This window comes from Anser anser, assembly GCF_964211835.1.
Source record: "Anser anser genome assembly, chromosome: 3".
In the NCBI taxonomy this organism is placed as follows: Eukaryota; Metazoa; Chordata; class Aves; order Anseriformes; family Anatidae; genus Anser; species Anser anser.
The window spans coordinates 63555180-63576620 of record NC_139722.1 but is presented as its reverse complement, the minus strand read 5'-3'; the positions used below and the strand labels follow the sequence as shown (position 1 = coordinate 63576620).

Sequence of the window (21441 nt, the reverse complement as noted above, 5' to 3'; positions counted from 1 at the left end):
GGGTATTTGGGAGCTGCTGTTCAGCTACGATACTCTACAGATGTTTCAGGTGACCATGCACTGTGGTGCTTTTCTCCTTTCTGTAGCTGTGAAATATGAAGATTCAGCAGCAACTTGAAGCCATGTTAAACAGTTAATTGCTAAGTTCGCCTAAGAAGAAGAAAAAGGAATTTTCTCTTTTACCCTGTTGTAATTATTCAGATTGCTTCTGAGCAGCAATATAACTCTTCTTTTATTTAGCTAGTGCAAGACTAATTATCTGTGGAAATTCAACCTGATCCAAAGGAGATTTCGCTTGAAATAAGCAGGAAGAAAGCCTGAGTTAGAAAAAGATTTCCCATGGGGACAGTGGGCCAAGTCGCTGTCCTGCTGAGTGGCAAAGCTCCAGTTGAATTCAGTTTGATGAGGATTTGGCTTGCTGTTTTGAAAACAGTTGACACTCTTTGGCTGAAATTTAGAGCTGCTTTGTGTGTTGCTCAGAACCTATTATACAACACCTATGAAGATTTGTTTCTGTAGATCTTATGATTGGCTTGATCATTCAGGAAAACGGTGTTTGGGAGAGGTAGTTAATGAATTAAACATACTTGTATTTGGTTGTTTTTAATTAGGATCTATTTTGAGCATTCCTAAATATTTAAGGAAACAATAAAGTGTCCTCAGAAGTTTCTCTTCCTATCCACATTGGCACAATCTCAGGTTGGTTCAGTGAGAGCTAGTAATCTTGGTCTTGTGGGCTTCTCTCCTAAGCTGCTAATATGAAGTTCCTGCAGAAGAGGCATTTTTTTGGGTGAACCTAATAACAAACATAAAACAACACAGTGGAAGCCGCTGAAATTCCTCAAAACCTCTGCCTTGGAGTTGAAACCAGCCTCTCACTAGTGGAGATTCAAGCGAGGTTTCCAAGGGGGATGGGGAGCAGACGATGCCACACGTGCAGAGTTGATTCTGAAGCACTTGGTGCCATGGCAGCCATGGGATGCTGCACTTAACGTGTCTAAGGCCAGGTCTACCGTGATAATTCTTACTCAGGGAGAGGATTACTTGCCTTGGGGAGAAAAAGAGGAAGGGAGAGGTAGCAGTATGGTTATGCTTGGCGTTTTGAAATCCTATTTTTCCAAAACTGCTTTGACTGCCGCCCCTGAGGAGCTGGTGTTAGCGCAGTACAAGCAGAAAGGGCGATTGAGAAATAGGAGGAATTAAAAAACGCACATTGAAGGCTTGGCAATTATGCAAAGTCACAGTTTCTTCTGTAGTCGTAAACTAGTTATCAGAAGAGAAGATCAAAGCTGTCCATCCTAACAGTTAACGAGATCAATTAAACATGGTAATTAAATGTTGTACTTGGCTGCAGGTTTGATATGAAATCTGCTGATTGGATGGCGGTACCAGAGAGCCTGGGTGACATGCCACTTAAGAGACTGGAAAAAAAAATATCTTGGTACCTGTGGGTTAAGTGCGGATTAATGTGGGTGGACTTGGCAAGTTGTTTGTATTTATATCGGACTGTGTTTTAGTTGGGCAGGGCTTCTTCTAGCTGCAGGCTGTCGTGTTTTTTTCCTTTGTCATCTGGGAGTTACAGCGCTTTATGTTAAGTCGTTTTTATTTATTTATTTATTGGTCTCTTGTCCTTTAATCAGCACGGTCCATATGAGATTTCCTTGCCCTTTGACAATTAAGAGTAGTTATAATATGAGCGTTTAAGGCCCTGCTTAATGTGGTTTAGCTTGCGTCACCTTGCAATCTCGAGGCAGAGTAGTTATGCCTGCAGAGAGTCAGCGCAGAGTAATTACTTTGCCATAACTCCTCTGGGCAATTTCCCCATCAGAGACACTGGTCTACAGGTTTGGTTTTTTTTTTTAGGTTAAGGCCTGTTTTATTTTTCTTCATCCTTCTCCGTAGTAGTCCAGGCTTCTGACCCCACATGTACTCTGTGGAGCACGTACTCCATCCCCAGCACCCATCCTGCTCCTGGTGTGGGCGCTCTGTGATGGCCGTCCTGCCCCTTGCAGGCCGTACCGTACCTGATAAAACAGGCCGCGGGCATCTCCCCATCCTGACATACAGCACTCTGCGTGTCCAGTAGTTGGGAGGGTTTGGGCAGGAGAGACAGAGACAAATGGGGTGAGATTTGGTGGAGCTTCTGGCTTTCTCATGACAACCCTGTCTCAGCCCTCCATTTCATACCCCTGGGTGTTTGCCCCAGCATAAGGCCTTCCCAGCTGGGGCTGTGGCGCAGTGGCCGTCTTAATCCTGTCTGAATCTGTCCCTTCAATGACTGAACCAGTTCATTGTGCTGGTTTTCAAGCGTTTAAAAAATAAAATATCTGGAAGCAATAGCCCCATGAAGATCTGTCTCTTCTAAAGCCTGTGCGTGCATTCCTGGCAGCAAGCTTCAGGCCTCAGCACATTGCTGTGGTGCAAAGGTCTTGAGATCTTGATAATAACAACGTGATTTTTGTTGTTTTTTCTTCTTTTTCATTTTTTTTCCTTTCAGCTGCCTGAGGAGTTGGTAGTGAGTTCCTGCTTACACATAAAAATTAATCTGAAGACTTCCTATGAACTAAATTTTTAATGCTTCCCTACCAAACACAGAGACACCTGCTGCTCTGCTATCGTAGTATAAATAAAGAGCAAACCATTTACACCATTACAGCGGTAGAAGTAGGAACATCCAGGTATTACTTGAACTAAAAAGCTCATAGGAATTCACTTTAATTTAGCTCTGTGGCTGAGTTCTTGTAACTTTTGAGTTTAAATGACATTTTCGTGTTTCAGTGTGTTTAATTTCCCTAATCTGCATGTGAGCAGCAGGCCTGTTTTAATCTGGAATTTAATATCTTGACAACGAGTGGACCTGTTAAGTTAGTTGATTGGATGTTCTTTTCACTGTAATCAGGTTTTAGTCTAAGTAAATTTTGATTAAGATTGTAATTTTTTAAAGTGACTTAGCTCCCACATTTCAGACATTAGGACTCCGGCAGATGCCTCCTGAAGTAAACTGGAACTATGGATGCTTACTGTATTTGAAAATTTGAGCCACTTAATTTTTCTACTAGCAATAAATAGGGATTCCAGGCATACTGAGTAATAGTGACTGTGTTTCTTTTTTTTTTCTTTTTTTTTTTCCATTTTTTTTCCTGGTTGAATTGCCAAGTGGAAAATGAATACAAGAGGCTTCTACACGTGAACATTTTCTCTTCATTCCTCCCAAGTTTTTTTTCTTTCTTTTTTTTTTTTTTTTCCTTTCCTAATCGAAATGCTGGCTACAGACGAGCTCTCATCAACTTCTAAGTGGTGAGATAAATATTGCCATGCATTGGCTTACTACATATATTATTCTAGGTCAGTTGTCACATTGATAAGCTTTCCCAACAGTCTGGGGTTGAGAAAGAAAGCAAGCTTAGCCTTTCTTCTAGCAAAGGGACATCTGTCTTCTGTTTTCTACTTTGGAGAGTTTTGGCTTTTGGCAACAGATGGAGTTCTCTTATGGGAAGCTCAGCAGGACCTGAGAGGAGTGCTTTGTAGGTTATCTCTAGTGGCACCTTTTGTTCCTATTGTATGGGAGGAAAGAGCTCCCAAGTGAAGGGTGTTGGCTTTCCCTGCCTATTAAATATATAGTTGGGGCTAAATAACTGAATCTGTTCAAATGGCTTGAAAATGGCTTGAAAAAAACAAGTGAAGTTTGACTAATGCAGAATCTTTAAATGTTAAAAATTGAACCACAAAATATTAGCCACATGCTTCTTGGAGGTGCTTAAAAATGTTGAATTAGAAAAAAGGAGGCCAACTACCAGCAAATGGGAACAAGCTCTTACAAAGTTCAAGTAAAGCATTTATTTTTATTAGGTGCGGCACGTGATTTTCAATTTAAAAGAAATATAGGACATGCAAAGTTTGCTTGATTACACAGCAAGATCTGCCTACCTTCCCCTTCCTCCGTCCCTCCCTCTCCTCCTCCCTCTCTCCCCCTTCTGGACCTGTTGCAAATAAAATAATTTTTCCTGATTTTTTTTTTTTTCTTCCAGTATGTGCAGTAGCCAGTGAAAATGTCCAAGAATCCAAATTTCTGGAAAAAGTCACTCAGTAAGATTGAAATGTATGTTAATGAATAAATGATAAATAATGCAGCGAAGTGTATAGTTATAGTCTGTCTTACACTATTTTGATTTGTAGTGTTGGAAGGATAGAGGCCATGTGTTGTGCAGCAGAGGAACAACATCTGCAGTCTGGGAACTTTAACATTTTACATATGAGAAAGAACTTACTAAGATGTGGCTGCCCTGGGTGTGCAAGGTGTGCTGCCGCAGCCCAGCCTCCATGCTCGCGAAAATCCCCCGCAGCATCACGTAGGATTGACCTCGTCGTGGCGAGGCAAGTGCTGATCCTAATGATGGTGGTTTGAGTAAACAGATTATTGCAGCTGATTTTGAAATTATAGTGACAGTTATAATTATATCATAATTATAATAGATGGTATGCAGGGTTGTAATCGATAATCATCCCCTTTAGTCAGGAAAGGAAGGAAAGCTGGAGAAATGAGGTGAACGTGAGGCAGGTCTCCTGCCCTGCCCTGTCTTGGTGGCCATCGGTGGGCCAGGGCCATTCAGCTGGATGTCCCCCGCATGGAGCAGGGGGACGCTGTGCTTGTCTTGGGGGACGGTGAAACTGCAGTGTCAGCCTTCTTACCCATTTCCTTAAAACATGAGAAAGTATTTATGTAGTGCAGCCACAACGCAGATTTAGCTGTGAGCATCAGGCTCTCTGCCCCTAAAGAGCCTAGTCTTAACGCACACAAAGCAAGCTAGAAGATATCAATTCAGTGAAGCGTGGTTTGAAAAGACTTGGGCTGAAGAAACCAACATTTCAAAATAGTTACGGGCCTTCTTGAGGTCTAGATGAAGAGCAGGTAATTAGAAATCCACTGAGTGTTTGCCTGAGGCAAGGAATGCCACAAAAACTTGGAGCTCTTGGTGTTTCTTTAGTTTGTCATGTTACAAAAGTGTTTGTTTGTTCTGTATCTGCTACAGAGACATCATGTCTATTTGACTATAAGGAAGACCAAAGCCGTCTGCAGTGCTCGTTATCTGGCCTGCTCCCACTCGTTGCTGAGGCTGGCTCGAATTCTGTAGCTCGTGATGACCCCTCTGGAAAGCCTGGTATATGGGATGGGAGGGTGTGCGGTTTGAGACGTGTTGTTCTGGCCCTGTTGCTCTCAGAGAGCATGTTCTCCTCCTCTCCCTTCCCTTTTCCCAGCACACATAATACTGTAGATTTTTCCTTACTGACCATTTTGTTGCTGTTAGTAACCTTGCTGGCAAGTTTTGAAACTTGCTGCAGTCTGGAAATTGCTACAGTTTGTCAACAGTAGAACGAGGAGTACATAGTTTAGCTTTCTACATAATGTACTGCAGGTTAATGCATCAAATACTTGAATGATTTAAATACATTATGTAGTACAACCGGTAGAAAAATGAGTTAGGTCACAGTGGACAAAAGCGTGTCTTCATTTGAACTCATGTCAGCTTGGCATGTTTGTGCTTGGTTTTGTCACTAGTTATGTCTATACACATAAATATTTTTCATTTATATTATTATTAGTGGCTTATAAAAATAAATATGAATACTTCCCCAGAAGTGGGAAGGCACCTCCAGAGATCATCTAGTCCAACCCTCTACACACAGTAGGCTCAGCTTGAGCTGGATGCTGAGGGCTGTGTCCTGTTGGGTTTTGATTATCTCCAAGGGTGGAGTGTCCACAACCTATCTGTGCAACCTGTGTCAGTGTTTGATCACCCTCTCAGTAACAAAGTTTTCCTTCTGTTTGAGTGGAATTTCTTCTGTTTCAGTCTGTGCCAATTGCCTCTTGGCAAAGTAGTATAAACAGGAGTGCTTGTAGACTCTTCCTTCCTAGAAGGTTGGCCAAGAGGGGTGGTGATTTGTCCACCCAGGATGGGCAACCTGAACAAGAGAGATGCAGTACTCTGCGGCCTTAGGTAAATGTCTTAACACATTTGTTGGAAAATGGTTGGGTAAGGGAAAGTATTAGTTAATCAAGTAGCAAAGCTGGCAGCCAAAAATCACATAATTAGTTACAGGAGGACTTACGACCTTGCAGTGCTTCTGTGGAATAATTTTAATAGTCTCAGCAAAAAAATGCCTACTGCTTTTGTTGAAAGACAAGATAATAAACTTGGTGATCAAAAGGATGGAAACTACCTCCAGTGGAGATAGGGGAAGCTACTTCCGCTGTCTCACCTTACAGATACTGTTGGCAATGTCTCTTTCAGAGTGGAAAGCATTCGGTTTTTGCAGGAGGCATCCTGAACAACCCTAATGCATGCCCAAGAATTTCAGTACCAGCTTCCTTTTCAAAATTCTGACAAAGATTCTTGGCTAGGTTTTTGGAAACTGTCTAGGATCTAGGTTACATTAAAACAATAGCCTTTTTTTTTGCTTGTCACCAGGAGCTTTATTAAGCAGGTTAGGAAGGATACCGTATAGTTCTGTTCTTCATTTTGCTGGGGACAAGCAAGAGAACTCCATTGAGAATTACAGAAAACATCTTTTTCATCATCCACAGCAGCAGTAGGTTGAATAAAGTAGTCCCTTAGTAGCCTGAGTTGCTGTTAATGAATGTATTTTCCTATCCTTCCCCTAACTAAGCGCACTTTTAGGCTGAGTTAATTGGCAGGACTTTGTACACATGATGGTGCTTTAAATGAAACCTGTGATTTAAGGGCTAAATAAAAGCTGTTGGAGAAAAAAATCACTTATTTTAAAATGTTTCTTTTTTTACTTAGACTCCAGGATTATCTGGTACTTTACATAAAATATTACTTACACACACAATGGTAAACTATTATTATACTTTTTTTTTTTCCCCCGAGGAAAGTTCATAAACTCTAGTTAAAGTATCCAAATTCACATGGAAGAAGCCAAAGTGGCATTTGATAAAGCTATATTTAAAACTCTTGGCAGGACTTTTGCCATATGAAAGATATTATGTGTAAGTTCTTGAAATAAAACTTCAAATTTGAGATGTCAATTCAAAAGACTATCAGATCATCCTAAAATTAAGAGATTTAAATACTACATCACCATTTTGCATCAGAATTCTCTTGTCCTACAGTCTCTTTGAATTGTACATGTAAATTGATTTTTGTTGTAGCACCTCTGGGAAATATGCAGTGGATAAGCTTGCCATTTCAGGTATTTGGCACCTCTGTTGCTTTCTACTGTGAAACCTTGCAAAAATGGGGTTCACTGAGAAGTCTGGCTGTAAATACTTGAGCATAATGAATGTTTTTTTTCCCCCTATTGTGTATCTAAGGAGAATAGTCGTAGCCTGTGGAATACATCCTGTTTTCTATGCTGCTGTGAAACCATTGATTTTTGTAATGACTTCTACATTTTTTTCTTTTGCTAAGGCCACCACCACCCAGGACTTCTCAAAGCCAAAGTCTTGAGTTTTTAATCAAGCTTTGTTACTGTTTGTAATGACTATGGTATAAGAGCAGGACGGCAGTGGTGAGGCGAGCGGTAGCATGTTGGGTCTGGTGCTATGGACTTCTGCCAGCGGTCTGGCGTGTCCTGGGATCAGAAAGTGGGTATTGTGGCTGTCTGTGCTGCCATAATTATTTGATGTTTCCTTTGCTTTTTTATTTATTTTTTTCTTCTTCTGCAGATGGAGAAGGTAAAGTGGGTAGACCAGAAGGCACAAATTGAGATGGATGGATTGAAATGAAAAAAGATTAGCATGGGAGGCAAACATCAGTCCCATTGAATTAACGAGGGTCTGTCCTCTGCAGCCACCTTGCAGCCAAGTTAGATTATTGTGTATGTTTTACTGTTGCCAGTTTTTTTGACAGGCTTTTGTTTATAAAACCCAGATGAATGGGAGGGGCAAAAGTGCTACTTGTTTTGTTTTGCAGGAGGGAATTTTAGAAGAAGAGTAAGTCAAAAATCCTTAATAGATAAAATGCTGTGGGTGAGATCCTGTGAATAGTGTTGATGCTTATAGGGTGCTCAGGGTTGCCAGCATCCCTATGAGACCTCTAATAATGACCAGCTCTCTTGTACTGTAAGCTTGTAGGATCTTCTATAATATAATGATTTTGGAAATAGTCTCCACAACCTCTCTGAATGCCTACTGTTTTGCTGACTTGGACTGATTTTGAAAATTAAGACAGCTTTAATGAACAATAAAAATAATAGCATTATTCCCTGTAATACTTCATAGATTTTGAAATACAAGGCATTGTTCTTCATCCCAGTGTTACATGAAGTTAATACTTTATTATCATCATAACATTTCATTTAGGTGCACTGAAGAAGTTCACCACATCAATAACTTCGATAATGATCGATATTAGGACGGCCCAAAGCTGCCTCGGGTTACCTGTTCACCTGCTCATATGCCCAATGACACTCTCTCCAGCACTGTGATTAATGCTTGCTCCTTCAAATCCAGCTTGTGCTGGAAGCCGTCTCACTAGTCTGTTGATTAATTCCTGCGCTGAAATCTTTCCTTCTGCTTCAACAGTCCTCAAAAGCCTTTCTCAAAAATCCCCACTTTGATTAATTCTAGCAGCCCTTTGCAAACAAATTGAAGGAAGTTTTTACCACAGAAACTGGTTAAGGATTATAATGTACACATACCTTATGAAGTAATTTCGGTATGTCTGAGAATTTCTGTGGAAAGGGTCAAAAGCTTTTTGACTTCAGTTAAGTAAATTTCACAAAAGATGTATATGTGATATCCCCAATGATTAATAGCTCTCAAATACTTACTCCAGCTGAGTTATGCAATATGAATCTCTGAAGAATTCACAGTAAAAAGTTTGTGAATGGTAGACGTCAACGTCTGCAGTGGCTTTTGAAATTTTATATGTGGAAAGTGCTAATGGGAAAAATATTTTGCATAGCACCTAAGGTAAGGACAGGGTCCAGGATTTTTTGAGGCCTTGAGTTTAACTCCCACTGATTTAATACTTTGAGGCTTTGCTATAAATTGTTCCTCATGCTTCTGGCAGAATAAAAGTTGAAAGAATTCAAGGAAATTAGATTAAGGTTGAGAAGTAAAAAATAACAAATGTAAAGGTGCGTAGCTCATTCTAACTGCTGCATGTAAAAATATGTTATAATATACTTCAGATTGTATGATAGGGTGCTATTTCTGAGTACCTCAGTATGGATTTTTTTTGGCAGCATGATGATTAACACTTACATCAGTCCTAAATCTTTCAGTGCTTTTCGCTTGCAACCCAGAAGTTGGAAATGAACAGACACTTACTGAAAAAATCTTTCCAATAGTTTCTCTGGTCTGACCATAGAGAAGTTTTCAGTATGATCAGAAAGCTCAAGTGAAATTTGAAGGCTTATGGCATCTGTACTGATAACAAGGCCCTGAAGATCATAGAAGTTAGGAATTTTGGGGGTTTTGTCTGAAAATGGAAGTTTTGGCTGTGTGTGCTTCTCTAGGTGGCTGGAGGTAGAGCAGGTTCCTTCTTGTCCTGGAGCACTGGGGCTGGAGTTCACTCGGGATACCTCGCATTGTTTGGCTGCGGGGTGCAGGAGAGGAGCAAAATCAACAGTTTCAGTAGTTAGGCGGAAAGGAAATGTAGTAAAACTCTTGTTGTGGTAAAGGAAAACATACCTGAACACATGCTAGAGTGAGATCTCCAATCCAGATAGGCATCCAGCCTGTGCTTATCTTGCCTGTGTTGTTCCCCCTCACTGCTACCTCAGAAAAAGCTTTGAACGATGAGGCTGCCGGGGCTCTCACTTTGCCCCAGGCTGCCTGCACTGCCACAGTTGTGTCCCCTTCTGTTTGTCCATCACTCGTGGGTCTTGTCTGGTACCATGCAACCATGATTTCTGCCCAGTTTATATGGCAGTGGTGGCTTTCAGGTCTCAACATCCCGTGTCCGGCAGCAGTACCCCTACTTTCAGTTGCCTGACGAAAAGCGACAACCCAGGTAGACTTGTCCTGTAGGCTGCTGGGGGGACCACTCCTGCTTCAGCTGCAGACCTGTTTCGTTGATGCTGGGAAGAGGTAAGTATTTCTACTAATAAAAATAACACCAGGCCTAATCTAAGATGAGCGGTACTGAGCGTGGCTGACTGGTTTGCCGGTGCTGTGGTCTGCCTGGTGGTACAGGCCGCTTCGCGCAGTAGTGTGAGATTTCGTTGAGAGACAGGAATTGTTTCCAGTCAGAGCCACAGCACAGACCTCGAGACACTGTGCTAATGGGGCTTCGATGATTATTAGGAATAAAAAGACGAGAACTTGTGCTAATGTAGGAATGCAGTGCAGTGTCTTTGTTTTGCTGAGACAAAATGCAGACAGTCATGCAAGGCAGCGCTGTCCTTTCTGTTGCAGGGGAAGATGGATCTTTTGCAGTGCTGCAGCTGGTGACCAGCAGCTTCTTGCTGTGGTGTTTTACTTGGTCCATGTCAGAACCTGCTGATTAGATGTGCAGAAGAGTAACAAGAAGCAAGGAGGAAAATTCACTGTAGTTGAAGCCATGCAGTAGTGGTGGTTCCTGTGGTCTCAAACATCAGGTCAAGACTTTAAAAGAGGTGTGGATTTCAGGCTGTGTCTCAGTATCCAAAAGGGGAAGCAAATGTACAGAACTGAATTTTATAAAGCCCTAAACTTTATTTATTTATTTATTTTATTTTTGTTATGCTGAGGAAAGACACTTTACCCCACACTTGCATTCATTTAAAAGGCTATTTCCTTTTTGCTGTTCTGTCTTGGTGTGTGTGCATACCAAAACACGAGGCAATGACAAAGCAAAGTGCTATGGTGACTCCACAGGACAGGCAAAATCACTGGCTGGCACAGAGGCGGTGAAGCACATGTGTAGGGCATCTGGCAGCTCCTGGCAAGCAAATGTGCTGAACAACTTGAGGAAGCATGGCCAAGCGCTGCCATGTGGGGCTGCTGCCAGTTAGCGTGAGTTCGAGCAGCCCCAGGTTACAGTGGCACCTGAGAGAAAACCATCAAATGGGAGCCAGTTCTGGTACCTACTTGGCCAGCTCTCCGTCGCTTTATGACCACGTGGTGTTGGCACTACCTTTCTCCACCTCTTCAAAGCCAGTGGCAACATTTTGGAAAGGTATCCTATTCCAAAATAAATGTGCACGTGCAGATTTGCTGAGAATTAGCACAAAGCATGAAATGAAAAGAGATTAGTTGTTTTGGTCTAAGTTGGTGTGTAGTTTAACTTTCTGTAACCATTCCCAAAGGATATAATAAATACTGAAATATTTAAATATAAGGCCTCATTTTCTTTAATAAATGGCTTTGAATAAAATGTTCTGAACTATTTTGTTGACTGTAGTGTGGCTAACGGCATGAATATGTTTTCAGTATTTTTGTTCAGCTTATGGGTTGATAGACCACTGTTTAAAATGATTCCCTGTTTATAAGTGCATTAAGCTAAAATACATTTTTTGAAATACCGTTTGAAAGTCGTTATTGTCTTAAGATTAGATCGATAGTGGTGATGTTTTTAGGGTTTCTTTAAACGAACAAACAAAAAAACAAAACAAAAAAAGTTCTGCTCATCTCATTCCTTAAAATACAGCAATTCCCCAACAGAAAATACTTTAAAACATTATTTTTAGCTCAGAAGTAATTAATTTATTAATAAATGAGATTTACTAACCTTCTTCTCACCTGCCTGCTACCTATAAGCTTGTGTGGCCTGATCTCCTGTATGGAGTCATTCATATTATTGCTAGCTGAGATCTGTTCTTGGTAATGTAATTCCCCACAGTAATGCTTTTTTATTTATGAAACCCCGAATGTCATCTCTACACCATGTGTTTATGATGAATGTGAGGTTTTTCAACCATAGGCATTACTCTAATTTACATGCCTGGAACTTCACTCTTTGTAATCGTCTGAGGTGCTTGTTCTTATTCTTGCAATAATGGAAGTTCAGCTGAATAGCTATGAAGGCTAACCAAGCCCGTCCTTGCTTTATGTATTGTTTGCTTGTTTTTATAGTTGTTACTTTTTTTTTTTAATTATTTTTTAGCAAAGTCAGTAGTGTGAGTATTCTGAAATTCTTCCATTTTGTGGAAAGCACCTGGATGGTCCTGGTGTGCTCCACCTCGGTGCCTCCCAGTCTGGCCAGAGACGTCCCGCTCCCTGCTGAGGGGTGTCCAGCTCATCCAGCTGGTTCTGGGGCCAACCACCCAGCCCACCCCTGTTAATTACCATTCCTTGAGGACCGTGCTGCTGTGGCATCTGTTAGTCATTATACCTTCTTGAAAAATAAGCCGCTAGGAAGAATATATGAGGGAGAAAAACAGTGCGGTATCAGTTTAGAGCACAGAGTTGATAACAAATGCTGTAGTTTAGGTTTCTTGGCTGACATGGAAGCCTCGTACCTTCATACAAACAATATACATTTCTTTCATCACCTGTTAAATGAAGTCTGTGCCTGCTGCTTGCGGGTGCTTTGATTGTTTTTAGTTTATGCATGTATCAGTAGAAAGCTTTGAAAATTCTTGTGTTTTTTTTTTTTTTTTTTTAATCCGTTAGCCTGTGATATCTCCCCCCACTAAGACATGGTTGTTATCTGGCTGTTCTCTGGATGGCTTTTCACTTTGTTTTCCGAGGCAAAGTGGCATAGTGAGCACTGAGAGGCTCCGGCAATGAATGCAGGGGTTGGAGCCTGCATTGAATCAAGGCTGTGGGAGGTGGCACCAGGTGCTCCCTGGGACAAGCTTGGGAGTTGTCACTGCACTGGTGTCAGCAGCTTACCTTCAGCAAGCTGATGGGGTCGAGTTGGGATTTTTAAAACAGTTACAAACAGAATCTGTGCTGTGATTGTGAAATAGCTTCATACTTCAGCTCTCACTATTTTGACCTAAAATAGGATGGATACGATTGCTGCATGTTCCCAAACAGAATAATTATTTCACACACTAATATATAAATAGGCCTTCCTTGCCTGATACGATGCAAGAGTGGCAGAGGCAAGTACAGTGTGTGTGCCTAGATGTTGGAGAGGTGCTCTGCATAAAACTGCAGCACACTTCAATCTATGACGACTTATGTTTCAGGACAGCTTCTGCGTCTTTCCAGCAAGTTTCAGCCACTGGAGCATGTAGTTGATCAGAGAAACAAGCCAAGCTGAGATAACTGTGGAAAGAACCTGGTAGGAACTCTTTGTCTGGCATTGCTTACTGTAAAACCGTATGTGCATAACTATGTCCTTGGGAGGATGTTAAGACATGCAGTTTCAACCTGATGTCCAGCAACTTACCTTGCAAGCTAAACCTGAAGGCCTAAGCTCAGCTGATACCTCCCTCCTAGATTTTTTAATTCTCTAAGGACAACTACAGGTAGCTTTCATTTAGTGGTCTCTTCAGACTGAAGCCTGTTAGCATGCACAAGCTGCAGACATTGGGCTGGTGTGAAACAGCAGCACTTTCTATCCCTCCTGTTGAAGCGGAGGTCATGGCACCAGAAAACGTGAAATTAGAGAAGAAGCTTCCCTAGGCTTTGTAGCTTAGGAGTTAGGGCACTTAGTTGGTTTCGGTTAATGTGGGGTTTGTTCAGTGCTCCAGGATTTTTTCTACTTTAGTCCAGTGATGTTTTTCATGTCTTTAATAATAATACCAACTGTTACTAATAAAAAGTTCTGTGTATCCAATTCTGGGTTCTCAGTTCCATGTAGTTTATAAATATAATTCCTTTACCTAGATAGCCAAGTATTTTTGGCATACCAAAATGGAAAACTTTGCTTCCCGTGTTTCTCTGTACATCCCCTCTCTCTTGCTGTCTCTTTTCTTTGTCTGTACGGACTGGAATTTTCTCTTAGCTGAAATTCCTGTTTCTTTCACACACCTTGGGTATTCATTAGTTTTACCTATTGAAATTGATGCCAGACCTGTGTAGCTTGATCTACTGCTACAATAAAATGCAAATTAAACCAGTTTTGCTCAACATTAGTCTGCATTACAACTCAGTGATTAAAAATGCCCAGTGTCTTGAAAAACCTGAGTCACTGAACTTCTCAGCCTGGTACAGGAGTCTGACTTACATGACAGGGGCAGAAAGCAGCTGATGTTGAGTTCAGAGCACAGCAACACAGATGCCTCCCAGATCCTAAATACGTAGGAGACAGAAAAATACCCCTTCCTCTTTGTAGCTGCTTTCATAGATATGGAAGAGGGTTTTTTAGAAGGCTGTTCATAAATGATGTGTTTCATGCAACCAGAAACTAATGCTAATGTCCAAACAGACAGGTCTGCACTTGTCTTTTTTTTTTTTTTCTCTCTGTTCTCTTTTGTTTTGCTGGAAACTCAGAGCTTCTAGGACTCCCCATAATCCTGCTTCTCCAGCAGCTGGGGTGGGAGGGCTGCTTCTCCGTGTCCAGCCCTGCCTAGCTCTTCTTACATTCATTGGTTTCTCATCTCCTTTTGCATTAAGATGAAGTTTCCTCTTCCTGCTTGATGGTTGTTTTTTTCCTTTCTGTTTTCTTCCCTTGCACATCTCTATCCTGTTTTCCCTTGTTCTATACATTTCCCTTTCATATTGATGCTTCCTAAAAAGCTCTTGTGTTCTCAAAATGTTCTGGTTGTAACAGTCATGCCCCTTAAAATGAGCTCTTTTTTCTGTGAGGTGCACATGGTGTCTGCTTTTGAATTTCTCCTTGGGATGGGGAGTTTGTTATTGCTCCACATACTTGCTCTGTACGGTGTTTGTAAGCACAACTACATGTACAATTTAGCTCTCAGCACTGTGTGATACCTAATAGATGTGCTGGAATGAGCAGGCATATTGCTATTGATGGTGGGTAGCTATTTACTGCCCAGTGTATAGATATTGCCTAATTGCTTCTCATCAGTGTTGTTTTTTATCTGATTCCACCTCTATGCATGTGTTCATTTCTAATGCAAGTCTTAAAAGGTTTGGGAAACTGCCTTAAGATTGTCAAGCTGGTGACACTCGCGGGTTGTCTATCTGGGATGCTTGGTTTATGATCACATTTTGGAACTTTGTCTACCCACATGAAGAAGGCATTTCTCAAAATCAACCCCAAGACAGAATCCAAACACCGTGTTATGTTTTTTTCCTTCGTTTTCAGTGTCTCCAATAGAAATCTATTCATTCAAAGGAAATGTTTAAAATTCATGGTGGTTTTATCCCTTGTCCCTAATGCTTGGTCATACGTAACATGGATCCTGAGTGCTTAGGTTGTAGTTTGTCAGTGATGTAGTCAGAGTCAAGATTTCTGGGATTTTAGCATCATGTGGACTTTTTTGGTACCAGCATCATCAATGCACAGTACATCTTTTGACTTCTCTTGGGTAAGTGTGAATTTACTATAACCAGCCAGTCTGTAATTGATAGTCACAGTACCAGCGAGCAAACCGATCCAATGTTGCCTCCATGAAGGCTGAGATGACTGGCTAGCTAGCATTATAGTGTTTTTCACCTTTAATGATTTGTGTTGGATATGAACCAATGTTCCAATATTTGGACGTTGGTCAAACTGTGTCAAAACCCTTGGCTTTTGTGAGATGCATTTGTTCCCTGCCCACGGCCACTACTATGGAAGGAAGAGTGATACAGGTTTCACAGTGACAGCAGTATTTTTGTCTTTTAGCCCGTAAGTAGAGTCTCATGTTACAATGCAGAACCAAAATGCAAAGAGCTCTGGCCTGGGGGCTCAGGCTTTTGACCTTCTCTGTATCTTTCTGGGTACATCAAAAGTACAAGTGGTGGCATTTTGTAAGAAGAAAATATACGCTCTCTTTTAAACTTGCATATGCAGACAGTCTTGTCTAGTTGGTTGAGCACCGGAGTATGATTGACAAGTCTTAAACTTTAATTAGGCTCTACCAATGATCCTCCACAGAAACAGGGATAAACTCTTCCTGTGTCCCTGCATTCACCAAGAGATCTGATTCAAGTGAGCTAATAGGAAGCATCGAACAATTCAGTGAAGAGTGCATTCCTTCGGTTCTTCCTGTTGAAACCAAGGCCTCTCTCCATTTCCTATTTCAGCCTTGCTACCATTAGTAATCCCTTCTAAGCCTGTGCTGTGACTCCGAGTTTTGTGATCCAGCTGAAAGCTAAGCTAGGAGGAGGAGGAGGAGGAGGAGGCTGGTGCATCCTCCGCTGGGGCAGTTTCCTGCCCTGCACTTCCCTTAGGCTGCCGGAGAGTTAAGTCATGGGGAGTGGGCAGATGGAGGGGGACTGAGGCCACACTTTTTTTATCAGTAACGCTGAATTCAGCTGTGTGGGGCTTCGGCTGCTTCCCTTGCCACTGCATTCCTCACCATGCCCCAAATCAGGGGGTTTAAATACGGGAAGCAAGGGGAGTAAAGCAGGGGCCTCTGTCCTGCTCGGGTCCTTGCATCCTGCGCTCCTCTTTGACGGTAACCTGTGAAGACAGAGAGCTGGGGGGTCATGGGAGAGGTGTGGGCAGAGGCCCTGGTGGAGCAGCAGGAAGCCTGAAGGGAAGGAGGCGTCCAGGTGGGAGCAGAGATAGCCGTCAGTAACAGTGGGGTCGGTCCGGCACTGGGGCGCCAGCCTGGGAGTGCTGGAAGGGGACAGCAGCGGGGGGCCTAAAAGGGAGCAGATGGAAGTGGCAAAAGGGGGAGGAGGAAGGGGAGAATGTGTGTGTGTGTTTGTTTTCAAACAAACAAGCAGAACAAATGTCAGGAGATGGAATTAGAGGGACTGGCGGAGGCTTAGAGCCTGGTTGAGATGGTGCCGGGGTGTCAGCTGCTGTGCTTGCGTGGGTGGGAATTGGTGTCCTCGGTACCAGACCTGGTACTTGCGGAGTACGTCAGAGGTCTTCGGTTTGGACTTTGGAATGTGGCATTTAAGTAAAAGCAAATGTTCTGCTCTGCCCGAGGATGTCTCCTGCTAGCAGAGGATTTTTGTGCCACCCTCTCAGTTCATGATCATGCCTGAGGTTGTATAAATTCCTGCAGCAGAGTGTAAAACCAGAATATAATCTGTTCACACTGAAACATTTGCTTCCTGATCCTTCTGAAGGACCAACTTCCCAAGACTGAAATATAATAATGATTATTTCAGCATGCTCAACCTTGCTTATTGCCCTTTCCCAGTAATTGTTCCTGTATGTTTTGAGAGGAATACCCATTCATTTTTTCTGAATTTGCATCTTCTTACCAAAGTATAGGTTGAATCTGTTCTACAAAATAATGAATGTGATTGAGAGGAGAAGAGAGGAGAAAAAAGAAAAGAAAAGGTCCCTGCCCTCTCCAGTACATTGTCTGTGGAAGTCTCATGCAGCTTGTCTTTGCTGGAGGACGTTTTCTCCACTTTCAGTTGCCATGTGAAATGCACTAACTCCAGAAAATTGTAATTGGCGATCTCAGGGGAGGTCAAATATAGAAATTATACTTAACCATATGACATGAGTCCACTTAAAAGCCAACAGAAATAGAACTCAGCCACAAATAATATAATGCTGCAGTAGTAATAAGAGACTGTATTCTGTTTTTTTTCTTTTCTTTTTTTTTTTTTTCCTTTTATGTTTGTCCCTGCATACAATTCCTGGTAGATTGGTTTTGGGCATCAACCTTGTACAGCTTCAGATGAAGCGTTCTCTGAGGAAGAACAGTGGTTTTTACCACAACAGATCTCTGCAGGGTGTGCTTGGAAGAACACAGGGTTCCTCTTCTGCCCAGCCAGGGCTTCTGACTTGAGAGAACTGATTTGCAATCAATTTGTAGAATTCAGATTCATCATTTACAATCAATTGAAACTTTTACAATGAAAAGGAAGCTTGCTACTGGATATTTTTGCAGTAACTGGACTAATACTGCATGCATAGAAAAATAAAGCAAATGCATGAATAAACATCTAATTATTGAAATTACCTGCTTCAGGTGTCAATACTTAATACAACCTGATTCAATAAGTGCTTCAAGGGTCTCAAGTTTGGGATCATGTGAGCGGTGTCTGTATGGTACAGATGAGCAGTGTTGTTAAGGGCAGGACATTCAGGCTGGGAGATCTTAGTGAATGGCTGAGAGAACTACAGAAACCAGTGCCATGAGTCCTGTTTTTGTACTCAGTTCTTACATCTCCTGACTTTCTGCCATGGAATTTTTTTTTAAGACACTAGTTAAATAAATTTGACTATTCATTTGTAGAGTGGTAGGTCCTCCTGTGTAGATGGGAGAAAATTTTGGAAAATGTATTGGATAAGAAAGAAAATATATTCTGATTTTTTTTTTTTGTATTATATGAACAGTTTGTTTTCGCAGTCAAGATTGTTTCAGGTTTTTCAGTGAATGTTGCACTTTGCTGTGCTTCAAAAATAAAGATCACAAAAATTTGTAGTCACAGTGCAGTCAACAGTCTTGGTGCTTGCTGTGAACAGGAGCTTTGCACAGCGCCTGGTTCCCTCAGAAAAGGGCTTGACGTGCTCCTTCAGGGCTGTCTTCTGTCTTGGGGGATGGACTTACAAACTGTGAAGATTTACAAGCACGTGTTGAAGAACTGCAGAATATCTGGTTTCAGAGACTCCTCCTATACCGAAAGTAACGTTTCTGCATGCTAACTGTGTAAGCAACGAGTGGTGGTGGAGATGTGTTGTGTCTGCGGCGGGGAGGTGGACTGAAAGCTGAGAAGCTGCTGCTTGACAGCGAGGGTTTCCCTGCTTTCTGTCAAGTTGTCTGCAGTTATTTACCTACCTTTTTTTTTCTTTTTTTTTTTTTTCTTTTGCTCGCGGCCCGACAGTCATGAATTTCAGTCATTCTGCAGTGGGAAATTTGACTGCCCAAGGGACTGGGGTTTGTGCATTATGAGCTTTGGGCCCTGTACACGATGTTAAGTTGAACAAGACACATCTGCACATCTGCCTGTCTGCTGCTCTGTCAGCCTGCAGAGCGCGGGACTAGGGAGCGCAAGGCACGCCCGCAGCAGGGGAAGAGCAGGGAGAGGCAGAAGTCCAAGAAATGGGAAGGTCTTGCCTGAGCGTAGAGGCTGCTTTCTGCTGTGAACTTTTGTACCCGCAGAGCTCTTGGATTCAGCGTGGCCAGTGGGAGCAGTCAGGTCGAGAGCTGCATTCGTGATAGCCAGGCAAAGGCGTCTGGGGGAAGAGCTGCAAGAGCGAGGGGAACCAACGCACGTTGGAAACACATTAGTTTCTAGAGTCCTTGCGAACTGAAGAATCACAGAATAATTTTAGCTTCAGAAAGGCATGTGGAGTTGAACTAGTGCTTTTTGCAAGCTGGGATGACCTTTGCCGTTCTTAAACTGCTGCTCACTGTGAGAACAGAGGTGAGGCAGGAGATGAAAACTGAGCAGAGTTCGTGTTCCTGCCAGTGAATCATCTACCACTTCCCACCTCTGGTGGGAAAACAGTAACTAAGAGAGCAATGTTGGGAAGACCCTGGAAAAAATCAAGCATGGATGAGGCAAAGAAACGACAAAATCATAAATGTAGAATGGTGGCAGTAAACAGCATGGGCATGGCATGTGAAGTACTTTTTTTTTTTCCAAGTTTAATTGAAGTTTTAATTTGTGGTGATATGGTTTTTAAAACACTGACATTATCAAGGATTGACACTACAAGCCAGTCCGATGCATCATGTGGATTGGAAAGTGTTAAACAAAGCAGACAACAACTTTATTATTATTATTGTTTCTAAATTCATCTTCCTGGTGAAATTCTCTTTTTCTTTCAATTCTCATTTTGGGTTTACTGTATGAAAAACTCTGTGGCTTGATGGGTTACAAATGTTTTCACACAGGCACATTAGCTTTTAGGTTGGTACATAAGCTGCTTTTTTAAAAAATAAGAAAGTGAATAAGCTTGTAAAATAGTGTATTGAAAACAAAAAAAGTCTTTTTTGCATATAGACAGATCTGATTCATCAGAAAGCATCAAGATAATTGTCACGATTTTCATTTTAAAAGGAAACCAAGAAATCTTGGCACAAGTGTAAAACTTTCTGTTGCTATACTGGCCTGTTGCCTGGAGCTAAATATTTGCCTCATGAATTTTCCTTTCCCTATCAGGAACAGGAAGCAATGTTACAAATGAAATACATTAAGGTTTGTAAGTGATGCCTGTTATTCAAAAAAAGGAAAGATGCGGTACATGTTATACCATTATAAATGAGATGCAACGAGGGATAGGTTTTTCTGGCTGAAATTTGTATGGTCATTTATTTTTCATCATCTAAGTACTTCCTAGCACGGAGGTATTGTACCTTCCTGCTGGAAATCTCCTTCATCTAGATAACTACATATTAGAGTCAATTTTAGTTACACAATTTCAGGCACTGTCAAGACATGTAGATGTATTTTACTTTTCTACGGGGAACGTAGTAGAGGATGAGCAATTGATTCCTGTTCTTTTCTCTCAGTGGTAGGACAGCGGGCTACATGGATACAGCTGATGATATGCTGAATGCTTCTCTAAACCTACAGCATCACATCCTTTTTCCAACTTGGTGGGTTGTTTTTTATTTGTTTGTGACAAAGGTGATATTGCCAGTATTGATTGTCTCTATATCCTTAAAAATCTACTCCATACATGGAAAATAATAGTGATACTTAACAGTACTAAATCATTCAAGCATCCTTGCTGAATCTTCAAGGCAGATTGCTTTTTGGCCGTGTTCTGCCTTGTAAGTAACACTTGCCTTATTTATGGTATTAAAGGATAAAATTTAATGTCAAAATAAATTAGCCAAGTTTAATTATTAAAATTTAATTTATTTAATTAAAACGCAAGGCTTTTTTTTTTCAGAGTTTAATTAATTAATTAATTAATTTGCTACTGTCTGTGTCCCTGATGTTAGGGAAGTTGTTTTTCCCCCAGTCTCTTTCCAGGGACATCACGTTGTCTGGCGTTCAGTCATTTCCCTTCCATAACATACAATAAAGTAAGATTTCTGACCTCCAGTACAGACTTACATCTTTTGTTCCCTTTACAGTTAATTCTCGTATGTTTTCCTTTTATTTTGCCCCTGTCATGCAGCTGTGAAAAGGCTTCCCTTCTTAGCAAAGGATACCTGGCATTAACCATTCACTGCATGTATCGTTACCACATATTTATAGTTCCTGAGTTATGCTAGCTTGAACAAGAGCTAGACACATAGTGGAGTTTTTCCATCTGTTGTGGAGAAGCTTTGCCTGGTAATAAGCACTGCAGTTAGCTGAAGTACTCTGCTTTTTCCTAGTGCTATCTGCTTTCTCCAGACCCTCAAGGAACAGCGGGAAGGCACAGAGGTAGCTGTGCTTTGACTCCACCTGTGTGTGACCATACACCCTTGTCAAGTCAGACACAGTAATTTTAGAAAACTGCTGTACTGTCTTTTTTATGTTTACATTTTTAAATCTATATAGCATTCAGAGGATATAGGCAGTCATAAGAAGTGCAGTCCTACAAGGGACCTATCCATTGCTGTTGCAAT

At 41.6% G+C, this 21441-nt stretch overlaps 1 protein-coding gene across 4 annotated transcripts in view; it reads left to right on the top strand.

The window, feature by feature from the left end:
* The window catches only part of NHSL1 (NHS like 1), a 167439-nt gene that overhangs the window by 5745 nt on the left and 140253 nt on the right, over positions 1-21441 (top strand). The window lies entirely within an intron of this gene.